The 13,678-nt window shown below is 40.2% G+C and overlaps 1 protein-coding gene across 1 annotated transcript in view; it reads left to right on the top strand.

The window, feature by feature from the left end:
• Positions 1-300: 300 nt before the first annotated feature.
• LOC124554102 (ankyrin-3-like) overlaps positions 301-13,678 on the top strand; it is a 116,148-nt gene continuing 102,770 nt past the window's right edge. Inside the window, exon 1 of the mRNA XM_047128167.1 lies at positions 301-356. The gene's annotated coding sequence lies outside the window, so the exon portion shown is untranslated. The remainder of the gene's footprint in view (positions 357-13,678) is intronic.

Consider the following 13,678-nt stretch of genomic DNA (forward strand, 5'->3'; position numbering starts at 1 on the left):
ATACTGCGCGGTGAAACAGTTCAGAAATACCGAATGCATCACTTTGCATTACGGTGCCAGAATGGCCACTGGGCGACAGAATACGCGATATGAATTCACTTACAGCCTTTGCGTAAGAGCAAGAATTCTTAGTGTTTCGGCTAAGATCACATGGCAGAAATATTTCGAACGTCAGACCTATGCAAGGGTTATCGTTGCCGGTGCGGAGGGGGGAGGGGGAAGGAGTGGGGGAGGGAGGGGGTGTCGAGGAAAACTGCGGGCAGAGTGGGTGGGAGGCGGCAGCCCAGTCCATGACAAGAGGCGAGTCTCGCTGCCGGCCACCACTGCACTGGCTGCCGCGCCGCCCGACCTGTCTGGTGAGTCTCCACGTACTCCTTCCATCAACGTACGGTATATATATATATACTGTGCGTGTAACTTCCCTCTATTTGACATTCCCGTATTCTCAGTGTTATCCACACTTAAAAGTGGCAGTCTCCTGTTCTCAGTGTTATCCACACTTAAAAGCGGAGGCTATGAAAACGGAGACCGAGATGTTTTTCTCTTTTCCCACCTATTTTCCTCTACCTCCCAGGTTCCCCGGTTCGATTCCCGGCGGGGTCAGGGATTTTCTCTGCCTCGTGATCACTGGGTGTTGTGTGATGTCCTTAGGTTAGTTACGTTTAAGTAGTTCTAAGTTCTAGGGGACTGATGACCACAGATGTTAAGTCCCATAGTGCTCAGAGCCATTTGAACCATTTTTTCCTCTACCTGAACCACAACAGCTTTTGTGATGAGCACCTGTATTGTCTCACGTCAGCTATGATCTATAGTAAATACAGCTTCTTACAGCACAATGTAAATAATGGTGCTACTTGCATAGTTATTATTGTCACGAATTCAATAGTTTTCAAACAGGTTCCAGAACGAATGTTGCTTTTGATGTATACTTGTCGGACTTAAATGACAACTGAAGCAGGAAAGGCTTCCGCAATAAAGTTTTCGCTCCGGACCAGAGTGTGCCTAATATGAAACATCCTGACAGAGCACTTTCCAGAGAAAGGCAACTGTCCCGAGTTCGAGTCTCGGTCCGGCACACGGTTCTGATCTGCCAGGACGTTTCAGGCGACAGTTGCTGGAAGACTTCTACAGAGTGGTAATGTACCTAACATCTGTTTTCCAGCAGGAAGAAATTCAGATGCTCTGGGTTCATAACTGTTTTTACTAAACTAAGTAACAACGTGGAGGAAAGTTGAATGTTCAAATTATGTTCAGGCTGATTCCAAAAGTTTACTCAGCAACGTTGTGCACAACAGCAGGTGTTCAAAACGACGACTAATTGGAACGCCTGCAGCCTTATCTGTGCAAGTACGTGACATACACGATGCTACATATCCCAGTCACTGGATGGAATGGGGAGACCAATTTGCATGTCTCCTGCGCTCCCCTCATCGGACGCCTTTTAATGTTTTTCATCTCTTATCATATCAGCAACATCGTCTACATGACACGGTGTCTGTAAAAGTTCAGTTTCGTTAACGCACGTTGCCGTAAAATTTACAGTCCGTCACTGAAGTTGGATGGCGTCAATTTATTTGATGTCACACTTTTCAGAACGTGTGTTTTGGTCCTGACATTAAATAATTTGTGCAATACTAAACCACTTTATTACTTCCCATTCGCTCAAGCACCAAGTCGGTACACACTCAAGTTTTATATCAAAGTCTGCACCATTGCTGTAGATCAAAGTCTCACTCTATTTCTCAGGCGAAATATCTCTCTTATTTCGTACACATTTTCTCTTAGTATAACGTATACCCGTATTCTGTAATAACTATTGGTTCTTTCTCGTACTTCCCTTGTCTCCACACTTCTTCTTGATAATCTTATGTCGTTTCCGTCGATACACAGCTGAAATTTGGGTTCTTGGACCTTTTCTCTTTCCTTCTGTCTTCTGACTTCTCTGTCGATATTTTCGAAACGAATAGTGGTCTCTCCACAAATTTTTGTATTTTAATGCGACAGTGCTGCTGTGTTACTTTGCTGGCTACTTTTAACTTTTCCTTATTTTCTGCGTGCTCAGACTACTTCCACTGCCGGCGTGCTACAATTAGTTTCCATGTAATGCACAGTCTGTCTATTACTATATTCTTTTCAGTAAAATCATTACTTTTCCTGCTATTAAAACAAGACTTCCCTTCTGCCCAACTGTACACAACCACATCCCTGGTTCAGTTAACTCGCTTTCGTCTTAACAAAATTTCTACATCTGCATCTACATCTATGTGATTCCCTGCTATTCACAATAAAGTAGCATCTACATCTATGTGATTCCCTGCTATTCACAATAAAGTACCTGGCAGAGGGTTCAGTGAACCACCTTCAAGCTGTCTCTCTACCGTTCCATTCTCGAACGGCACGCGCGAAAGAAGAGCACTTAAATTTTTCGGTGCGAGCCCTGGTTTCTCTTATTTTATCGTGATGATCATTTATCCCCATGTAGGTGAGTGCCAACAGAATGTTTTCTCAATTAGAGGAGAAAACTGGTGATAGAAATTTCTTGAGAAGTCCCGTCGCAACGAAAAACGCCTTTGTTTTATTGATTCCTATTCCAGTTCACGTATCATGTCTGTGGCACTATCTCCCCTATTTCGCGATAATACAAAACGAGCTGCCCTTCTTTGTACTTTTTCGATGTCATCCATCAGTCCCATCTGATGTGGATCTCACATCGCACAGCAATACTCCAGAATAGGGCGGACAAGCGTATTGTAAGCAGTCTCTTTGGTAGACCAGTTGCATCTAAGTGTTCTGCCAATGAATCTCAGTCTTTGGTTTGCTATACCCACAATATTATCTATGTGATCGTACCAATTTAGGTTATTTGTAATTGTAATCCCTAAGTATTTAGTTGAATTTACAGCCCTCAGATTTGTGTGACTTATCGCATAACCGAAATTTATCGGATTTCTTTTAGTACTCATGTGAACAACTTCTCACTTTTCTTTATTCAATGTCAATTGCCACTTTTCGCACCATGCAGATATCTTATATAAATCATTTTGCAAGTCGTTTTGATCATCTGATGACGTTACAAGACGATAAATGACAGCATCATCTGCAAACAATCTAAGACGGCTACTCAGATTGTCTGCTGTGTCGTCAATATAGATCAGGAACAATAGAGAGCCTATAGCACTTCCTTGGGGAACGCCGGATATTACTTCTGTTTAACTCGATGACATTCCGTCTATTACTACGAACTGTGAACTTTCTGACAGGAAATCACGAATCCAGTGGCACAACTGAGGCGATACTCCGTAGGCACGCGGTTTGGTTAGAAGACACTTGTGAGGAACGGTGTCGAAAGCCTTGTGGAAACCTAAAAATATGGAATCAATTTGACATCCTCTGTCGATAGCTCTTATTACTTCATGAGTATAAAGAGCTAGTTGTGTTTCACAAGAACGATATTTTCTGAATCAGTGCTGACTATATGTCAATAAATCGTTTTCTTCGAGGTACTTCATAATGTTCGAATACAGTATATGTTCTAAAACCCTGCTGCAAATCGGCGTTATTGATATAGGCCTGTAATTCAGCGGATTACTCCTACTTCCCTTTTTGGGTATTGGTGTGACTTGAGCAATCTTCCAGTCTTTAGGTACGGATCTTTCTGTGAGCGAGTGGTTGTATATAATTGCTAAATATGGAGATATTTTATCAACATTCTCTGTGAGATACCTGACTGGTATACAATCTGGACCGGAGGCCGTGCCTTCGTTAAGTGATTTAAGCTGCTTCGTTACTCTGAGGATATCTTCTTCTATGTTTCTCATCTCGGCCGTTGTTCTTGATTGGAATTCAAGAATATATACTTCGTCTTCTTTGGTGAAGGAGTTTCGGAAAACCATGTTTAATAACTGTGCTTTAGTGGCATTGTCATCAGTGACTGACACACTGTTATCGGGCAGTGAAGGTACTGATTGCGTTTTGCCACTGGTGTGCTTTATATATGACCAGAATTTCTTTGGGTTTTGTGCCAGATTTCGAGACAGAATTTCGTTGTGGAAATTATTAAAAGCACCTCGCATTGAAGTACGCGCTGTATTTCGAACTTCTGTAGACCTTTGCCAGTCTTTGGGATTTTGCTTTCTTTTGAATCCGGAATGCTTTTTTCGTTGCTTCTGCAACAACGATCTGACCCGTTTTGTGTACCATGGGGGATCAGTACCATCAATTTGCACAAATTGAAATTCTCATATAGAGCTAAAGTATTCTCTTTTACTCACAAAGCATTAGGAATTTTATACTCAATGCGATTAATTTAGTTTAAGATCAGTAATGCCTACTTGTGTTGGCAACAGGTAATTATTGTTTGTCTGAAATCGCACTTTTAAGTCGCTGGAAGGCGATATAGTTTTATGAGGATTAAGAACAAGAGTGTGCCTTTTACCAATGTCTTTATGGGACCTCGCACGCCATTTCCCCCCATTCCGAGGTCAGTTTCATTCCTGCGACACCCTTCGATCTCTGTTATGAAGGTCAGTCTCCACCAGTGCAGAAAGGATTCCGTTAACGCCACAGCTGCTCTATAGAACTTTGTGGCCTACATAGTCAAAGACTTTGGCAACTTCATGAAACTACACAGCGGAATATTTGATTTTGCTTACCTCTGCAGTCATTCATTTTCTGAGGTTCGGTACTGTTTTCTCTATACAGAATTCTTGGCAAAATGCAAAGTGAGCGCTGTTAAGACGTTCTGGTCAGTCACGTGAGTCAGTATTCTATCCGAGTCACACTCTCATAGACTTTTGAAAAGAATTGAAGTACTCTAGTAGGTCTGGAACTAATTTCGCCTATCTGCGTTTTTACAGATCTCTCTTTCCAAGCGTCATTAAAGTCTGTCAGGAAGTACGGCCCCAGTCATTAAATGATCACATGCAGACTTAATAATATTCCTATCAATTTAGAACAAAATTAAAACAGAAATAAATCTATTGCGCCTGTACTGGGTTTGTTGCCACTTCGAAGAAGTAACCAGAGTCGCTATGGCAGAAACTGACACGGTAGCGGGTCGGCCTCATATGGTAATCAGATTATGAGGGAAAAAATGTGGCCCTCATAATCTGTTTTTCATAATTTTTTAGTTTCTCGTCGTAATAAATTGTGCTTCGTTTTCTCCACACATTACCCATCCACAAAATTAGTAGGAACCAACCCTTTGCACAGATACTGGGTACACTCTTGGGAACAGCAGTTATACCTGTACGGAATGCTACTTAGTAACTACGAAAGGTCGACCATTATCTGAAGAAGGAAAGGAAGGACTGAAAACCGTACCCCTTATTGTTGATAAACTGAGGAAGGAATGAGGTAACAAGTCCACATGAGCATTTTGTATTATGTCCAGAACACACATGATCACACTGCCATACATGTGTTGACCAGGTATGTAAGCGTACTTCATCATTTGTGTGTTGTTGGTGTAGTAATGGTATTAGTAGTAATAGTAGTAGTAGTAGTAGTAGTAGTAGTTTATTAGTATATCACTTTTTTCAATTTTAGTAAGTTAAGGTAATTCGCATGTATAGACTTATGCAGGCTTATAAGTGTAGAATGGCAAGATTGCGATAAGTAGTGATCTGTTGCCTTACAGTAGGAATAAACCTAGCATTTACCTGAGATGATTTACGGATACCACGAAAATCTAAATTAGGGTGGGTGAATGAAGAGTGGACCATCCATCCTCCCGAATACAAGGCTAGTCAATTTAAGATGGTGCTACCTCATTCAGTTTATCCCTTCCGTACAATACTTCAGGTAGCTAGGTTGGATGGGTAAGGTGCTGGTAACCAAATGAGCCAATCTAGCACACAATACGAATTCATCAAACAAACTCGATATCTCGAATAATTAGAGAAGTCGATCATTAAAGAATTAAGCTTGTTACATGATAACAAAATTTAAATGTAGTTATTAGTCTGAGGTCATATAGCAAGATTACACATGCTTCACAGAGCAACAGCAGAGGATGCTTCGAACTTTATACCGATACAGGCATTTAGTTAAATTCAGACTGAATGAAATAATTAGTCAAAAATGAAGGAATCATTAAGTGAAATTAAATGCATATCAGGCTTGCAGTCAAAGAAATTCATAGCACAGTAAACAATAGCAAAGGATATACTAGTTACATAAATAACAAAATCAAAATGTCTTAATGAACAATATGGAGACGCTCTATACAAGCAACAGCTGCAATAAGAGCTTATACTGACTGAGTTTTCCAGGTAACTTAGACAAGACAATTATTCAGGGAATCTGACATCACTTACACCTTATAATGGTCGGTCCGTGAGACAATTCCAAGTTGCAATTCAATTCCCAAAATCATGACAAGCCACTCAGTTAAAACTGGCGAGTTAACGGCTCAATTTATTATTTAACACAAACATGCGCTTAAAAGGTGAAAGGCTCACCAAAACACATAAAATGAGCATACTAAAAGCTGCCAAGATTCAACAGTAATTAATTTAGGGCCCAGAACACAACGAAATAGTTTGCTGATGTAGGGATTAAAATTTGGACAAACAATTATACATGTTGTCACAGAGGCTAGCGCGATGTGGAACAAATTTTTAAGCTCTTTCGGATTCAGCAACTTAGGTAACCAGACATACGCCTCAAAGCAATGGTCTACCTTGGTTCGTTTAAAACAACTTCGTCTTAACTGAAACATGTTGTTTTTGTGGTCTTCAGTACAAAGATTGGTCTGATGCAGCTCTCCATGCTACTCCATCCTGTGCAAACTTCTTCATCTCCAAGTACCTATTGAAACTTACATCCCTGTGTCATATCGCCCATCTTTGAGACGTTTGTATTTCTTTTTTCGTGCTTTATTTACTGCATTTTTATATTTTCTCCCTTCATCAGCTAAATTCAATATCTCTTCTGTTACCCGAGGATTTCTACTAGCCCTCGTGTTTTTACCTCCTTGATTCTCTGCTGCCTTCACTGTTTCGTCTCTGAAAGCTACCCATTCTTCTTCTACTATAGTTCTCTCCCTCAATCTAATAAATTGTTTCCTAATACTCTGAAACTCTCTACAACCTCTGCTTCTTTCAATTTAACCAGGTCGCATCACCTTAAATTCCCACCTTTTTGCCGTTTTTTCAGTTTTAATCTACAGTTCAATTGATTGTGGTCCGAGTCCACATCAGCACCTGGAAATGCCTTACTATTGAAAACCTGGTTCCTAAATCTCTGTCTTACCATTACATAATCTATCTGAAACCTTTCAGTGTCGCCAGGCCTCTTCCACGTACATAATCTTCTTTCATCATTCATAAAGCAAGTGTTAGCTATGATTAAGTTATGCTCTGAGAAAAATTCTACGAGGCGGTTTCCTCCTTTTTTCCTTACCCTCATTCCATGTTCACCTACTACTTTTCCTTGTCTTCCTTTTTCTACTGTTGAATTCCAGTCCCCCATGACTATTGAATTTTCGTCTCCCTTCACTTTCTGAATAAATTCTTTTATTTCATCATAGATTTCTTCAACCTCTTCGTCATCTGGGAAGCTAGTTGGTATATACACTTGTACTACTGTAGGCTTCGTATCTATCTTGGCCACAATAATGCGTTCACTATGCTGTTTGTAGTAGGTTATCCGCCTTCCTATTTTTTTATTCATTACTAAACCTACTCCTCCATTACCCCTATTTGATTTTGTATTTATAACCCTGTATTCACACTACCAGAAGTCTTGTTCCTCCCACCACCGAACTTCACTAATTCCCAATATATCTAACTTTAATCTATCCATTTTCCTTTTTAAATTTCCTAACCAAAATGCCTGATTAAGGGATCTGAAATTTCACACTCTGGTCTGTAAAGCACCAGTTTTGTTTCTCTTGATAACGATGTCCTCCTGAGTAGTCCCTGCCCTGAAACAGACAACACAGTAATAACCGAGCAATCCAAAATACAAAGGTAGACATTTGTAAACAGTAAAGGAACAATTTAGTACCCAAATGTGTAACACCAAATTCTTTTTCTCGAGTGCAGGAACTTGACAAGTCCTTAACCTGTTACCTTGTTTGATCATGATACATATCACAACCTTTAACTAACAGACATAGTAAGGTATTCAGATTCAGTGTCATATCCCACATGCCATTACACAGTATAATAGAGAAACCATAAACAGCACACAGTCCGCTTACAACAGAAACAGGCAAAACATTAAACTTCAGAAGTAAGATATACAAATCCGAATACACACGGTGAGAAGACTTCTGAGCGAACCCCAACTGACAGCCGACACGCTAATGACAATTTGAAGCGTCAAATTCTCTGTCCACTTGACAGGAATTTACAAAATAAAAATCATAACTCTCATGGGATATGATTACGAGACGCACGAACGACTGACACTTTAATTCGGATCGCACTTTATGAAAGTTCAGTGGGCCTGTGGTAATTTAACTGGTACGGCAAACGGCCTTAATGCATTCAGCCCAGCTCACAGCCAAACGATCACAACTCAGCACAAGTGCCTCGGCGACACAAACATCAAAACCCGCTTACTGAACAGACGCTGGGATGCTCACCGTAAGGACCGGATTGTAAAGTCCCAGTTACACGATGCGCATAAACCGTATGCCTATGCACCAGCGCCCCAAGTGTGCATATCTGTAAGTACAGACTGGTCCACGTCGACCTATTACACTACCCACTAGGGTAGATGGTAGTAACGCGCGAAACACAAATAGAACTGTCTGATCTCTTGCAAAGTCATCCGTTCTACCGCTAGAAACACAAGTGGAACAGTGTGATATATTGTAACGCCATTCGATCAGGGTACCTGTTTAATAAGAAGTTGTTTTCTTATTATTATTTATTAAGTAATTGTTATTCTCTAATGTAGGTTACTACTGTTCAGAATAACAGACCCAACAGTTAGTTTTATGTTACGACACTTAGCTACAAAGGTATATGTATATCTAAATTTACATTTATACAGCATTCTACACATGGAGGACGCACTTGTCTTAGGAGTTGTTGCTCTGGTAGTGACTGTCAATCTTCGGATTAGTGCAGAACGACGGTGTGAACGAAAAGCCAGATTTTGTTGGGTTTGACTCTGGGACAAGGCTTATGCGTTCCTTAAGACTGCTTAAAAGCCAGTGGCCGAAAGGGAGGAACGAAGGCATTCAAATATATTCACTGCTAATGAAAGAAGTGAGGCCCGGAGATCCACAAGAATTTTGGAACTTCGAGAGGATGGACATGGCTTGATTGCAGAAACTGTTCTCTGAGATAGAAAAGGGAATTAGCAAGTGTGACACAGTCATGGAGGTGGCTATCCTATCTCACAATCTCGAAAAAGAGAATTAAATCATATGTTTGCAGGTCTTGTAATCATATCAGCCTACATCACTGATAAAATAACGGTTCATGACCTATTATGTGGCAGGCTGTTTGTAACATTACGTTACCTGGCGACTGTCGAATCTTTCAAGTGCGGCTTTTAGCCACAGGATAGCTCAGCCCACCATCCGAAAGTTGTTTTGGGTATATTCACTCCATTTAGCAACACTTTAAAGGCCAAATATTTAAGGGTGCACTTGTGTTATTTTTCCAAGTTTGGTATATGACCTCATCTGTAGCACTGGGAAAAACTGCACGCTGTGGAACTAATTTTTAAGCTCTCTCGCATTCAGCAACTTAGATAACCAGACATCCGCCCCAAAGCAATGGTCTACCTTGGTTCGTTTAAAACAACTTCGTCGTAACTGAAACATGTTGTTTTTGTGGTCTTCAGTACAAAGACTGGTCTGATGCAACTCTCCATGGTACTCTATCCTGTGCAAGCTTCTTCATCTCCCAGTACCTACTGCAGCCTACATCCTTCTGAATTTGCTTACTGTATTCATCTCTTGGTCTCCATCTACGAATTTTACCCTCCACGCTGCCCTCCAATACTAAATTGGTGTCTGGAACCGCGTGACTGCTACGGTTGCAGGTTCCAATCCTGCCTTGGGCATGGATGTGTGTGATGTCCATAGGTCAGTTAGTTTTAAGTAGCTCTAGGGGACTGATCACCTAAGAAGTCCCATAGTGCTCAGAGCCCTTTAATTTTAGAACCATTTGAACTAAATTGGTGATCCCTTGATGTCTCAGAATATGCCCTACCAGCCGATCCCTTATTCTAGTCAAGTTGTGTCACAAACTCCTCTTCTCCCCAATTCTATTCAATACCTCCTCATTAGTTATGCGATCTACCTGTCTAATCTTCAGCATTATTCTGTAGCACCACATTTCGAAAGCTTCTATTCTCTTCTTGTCTAAACTATTTATCGTCCATATTTCACTTCCGTACATTGCTACACTCCATACAAATACTTTTAGAAACGACTTCCTGACACCTAAATCAATGCTCGATGTAACAAATTTCTCTTCTTCAAAAACGCTTTCCTTGCCATTTCCAGTCTACATTTTATATCCTTTCTACTTCGACCATCATCAGATATTTTGCTCCCCAAATAGCAAAACTCCTTAACTACTTTAAGTGTCTTATTTCCTAATTTAATTCCCTCAGCATCACCCGACTTAATTCGACTACATTCCATTATCCTAGTTTTGCTTTTGTTCATCTTATATCCTCCTTTCAAGACACTGTCCATTCCATTCAACTGCTTTTCCAAGACCTCTGACAGAATTACAATGTCATCGGCGAACCTCAAAGTTTTTTTTTTTTTCTCCATGGATTTTAGTACCTACTCCGAAATTTTCTTTTGTTTCCTTTACTGCTTGCTCAATATATAGATTGAATAACATCGGAGATAAGCTACAATCTTGCCTCACTCCCTTCCCAACCACTGCTTCCTTTTCATGTCCCTCGACTCTTATAACTGCCATCTGGTTTATGTACAAATTGTAAATAGCCTTTCGCTCCCTGTATTTTACCCCTGCCACCTTCAGAATTTGAAAGAGAGTATTCTAGTCAAGATTGTCAAAGCTTTCTATAAGTCTACAAATGTTAGAAACGTAGATTTGCCTTTCCTTAATCTTTCTTCTAAGATAAGGCGTAAGGTCAGTATTGCCTCACGTGTTCCAACATTTCTACGGAATCCAAACTGATTTTCCCCGAGGTCGGCTTCTACCAGTTTTTCCAATCGTCTGTAAAGAATTCGCGTTAGTATTTTGCAGCTGTGACTTATTAAACTGATAGTTCAGTAATTTTCACATCTGTCAACACCTGTCTTCTTTGGGATTGGAATTATTATATTCTTCTTGAATCGTTAGTGTAGTAGAGTGATAATCTGGTACAGTTCATGGATCGTTCGTTCGAGTCTCGCCTTCGTCATTTGTTTCGGTCAATTTCAAATACCTACATCCAGTAATTGCAAAATTCATCATTTTTATGAGTAATGCTCGTCTTCTTATATCAAACAAATTACATATTCTGCGCGAAATTCCTGTTTTCATTAGAAATATAAATTCTTAATTATCGAGTTTTATGAGAGATTGTTAATAAAGGTTGCTTGAATTAAGAACACATAACAATTTAATTTTTAGGCGTAATATAAAAATAAACGAACACTCTTTATTTGCACTGTGTCCATTGTTTTATACTAAAGATGTAGTGTCACACGAACGAGAGAGATGAGTGTCGCAGAAACATGAGAAACAATCATTTTCACAACATCGAGCACGCAATAAAAATTCAGCATTCTTACAGTTGTTACTGTCCCATTACAGTATGAGTCCAACAGCACTGATCGGGAGCCAAGCTAAGGGATTTGGCCTGAGAAGCAACAAGACTGTTAATCTGCCAGACAGACGTATTGGAATTAACGCACGCAGCTTTTTCACATGCCACTGCCGAACGCCGGCGCGATATAGAACGGCACCTCATATAATAAGACGAGAAAATACGGCGCCTGAGTGACTTCGTGGATTCTATTGTTGATCGCCTCGTTATCAATGTAGCAGATCATAGTTCCAAAACTGAAATGTGTTTCTCGCATTCAGATAAAGAAGGAGCTGAGAGATTACCAGACGACTGACTGTAATTAATGCTTCCAGTAGCTTCAGTATTCAACAGTATGGTGAAATACCTGCAGTATGCTTTTGCATCTCACACAGCTCGCTCAGAATATTGACCTTAAGTTTAAGTTAGGAATTCTAATCACTCTTGTTTGTAATTAGATTGCTACTGAAATTTCCCCTTTGTATGTAAAGAATGACAGCGATGCAAAAAATCTTATGTTATTTGATTTTCAAACAGCTAAGTAAAATTCAACTTACTCAGACAGTTTTCTCTTTACTTATTCTGAACATCACTAAACTGACAGATAATATTTTAGCGCAACGCAATGTGACTTTCAATAATCCTACAGAAGAACTACTGCAATATAGCGAGATTCTGACTACTGAAGGCAGTAAGTACTGACAGGCATGGTTAGCAAATGAAAGATTTTTATAGAGAACAAACAATGTATTTACCTTAATAGTATTCAAAACTCATAATAGAGATCTAGTCTTACAAATTTCCTTCTTCTGGCGGACACACGTCCAGATCGTCCCCTCATAATAACCTCTCAAAACTCTGGCATCTCTCTCCCCACATCCAAGACTGCTGGCGACTCACCTCCAACAGCCCAACGCTACGGGCTATTCTCATCTAACTGCCCAGCACTACACAAGCGAATATTCCAACCATGAGTCTAACCAGCCACAGACTGCACACAGCGCAGTCAGCGATTTTCATACAGAGAGCTACGTGGCGTTACCAACATAAAAACCTAAACAGCCTACTTACATTGCCCCCATGCGCCCTACAAAAATTTTTATAAATTGTTTGGGCAGTGGGCAGTACTAATTTGATTAAATTTTTCATTATTACAATAACAAAGATATCAAATGCACGCATTTATTCATACAATGTTGGTCAAAAGCAAAAATAGTCCTCATAGACCACAAAGGCAGTCCTCATCCTTCATCACAGTAAGAATGATAGTTTTATACCCAAGCCTGAGCAGTAAAAGAAAGTACACACGGAAGTAGTGGATTTCCATGCAGCCTTGAAGAAGTTGTGTTGTTCTTCCAACAGAAATACAGTGCTAACTCTTGGCACGCAGACAGATAATGGGCCACAACAGAGCAAACCCACAGTCGAAGTTTTGAAGAATTTTGGTAGGTAGGTGATCACAGAGCAGACCCACAGTATTTCGTGTTGAGATGATGGTAATAGAGGGCCACCGCCGATGCAGACCCACTTCAGTCCTCGTGAAGATAATGGCATTGGTGGGCCTTTAAAGGTGCAGACCCACTGTAGTCCTTGTAGAGATGGCCAGCAACTATCCGTTGCGACAGTGCGGGTGCACAATCACCATCAAAGAGTCTTGCAGATAACATCCATGAACCACTACTTGTGCAGTTACGAACTTTTTGGAATGTCCTTAGAACCAGCAATGTAGTTAATCACTCTCTTGGTGAATTATCAACACATGTCCAAACACTAAGACAGTCATTTACCATCTGAGATTTGACACATATAGTATGACCAACAGAAATGTGTGCAGTAAAATGAGTCCCCACTATTCACTTAATTTGAAAAACTGGTATCTATACAATTACAAATTTATGGTATAATAATACAATTATAAAGGTACAGAAAACATCATTAA

The sequence above is a fragment of the Schistocerca americana genome, chromosome 11 (genome assembly GCF_021461395.2).
Source record: "Schistocerca americana isolate TAMUIC-IGC-003095 chromosome 11, iqSchAmer2.1, whole genome shotgun sequence".
Classification (NCBI taxonomy): Eukaryota; Metazoa; Arthropoda; class Insecta; order Orthoptera; family Acrididae; genus Schistocerca; species Schistocerca americana.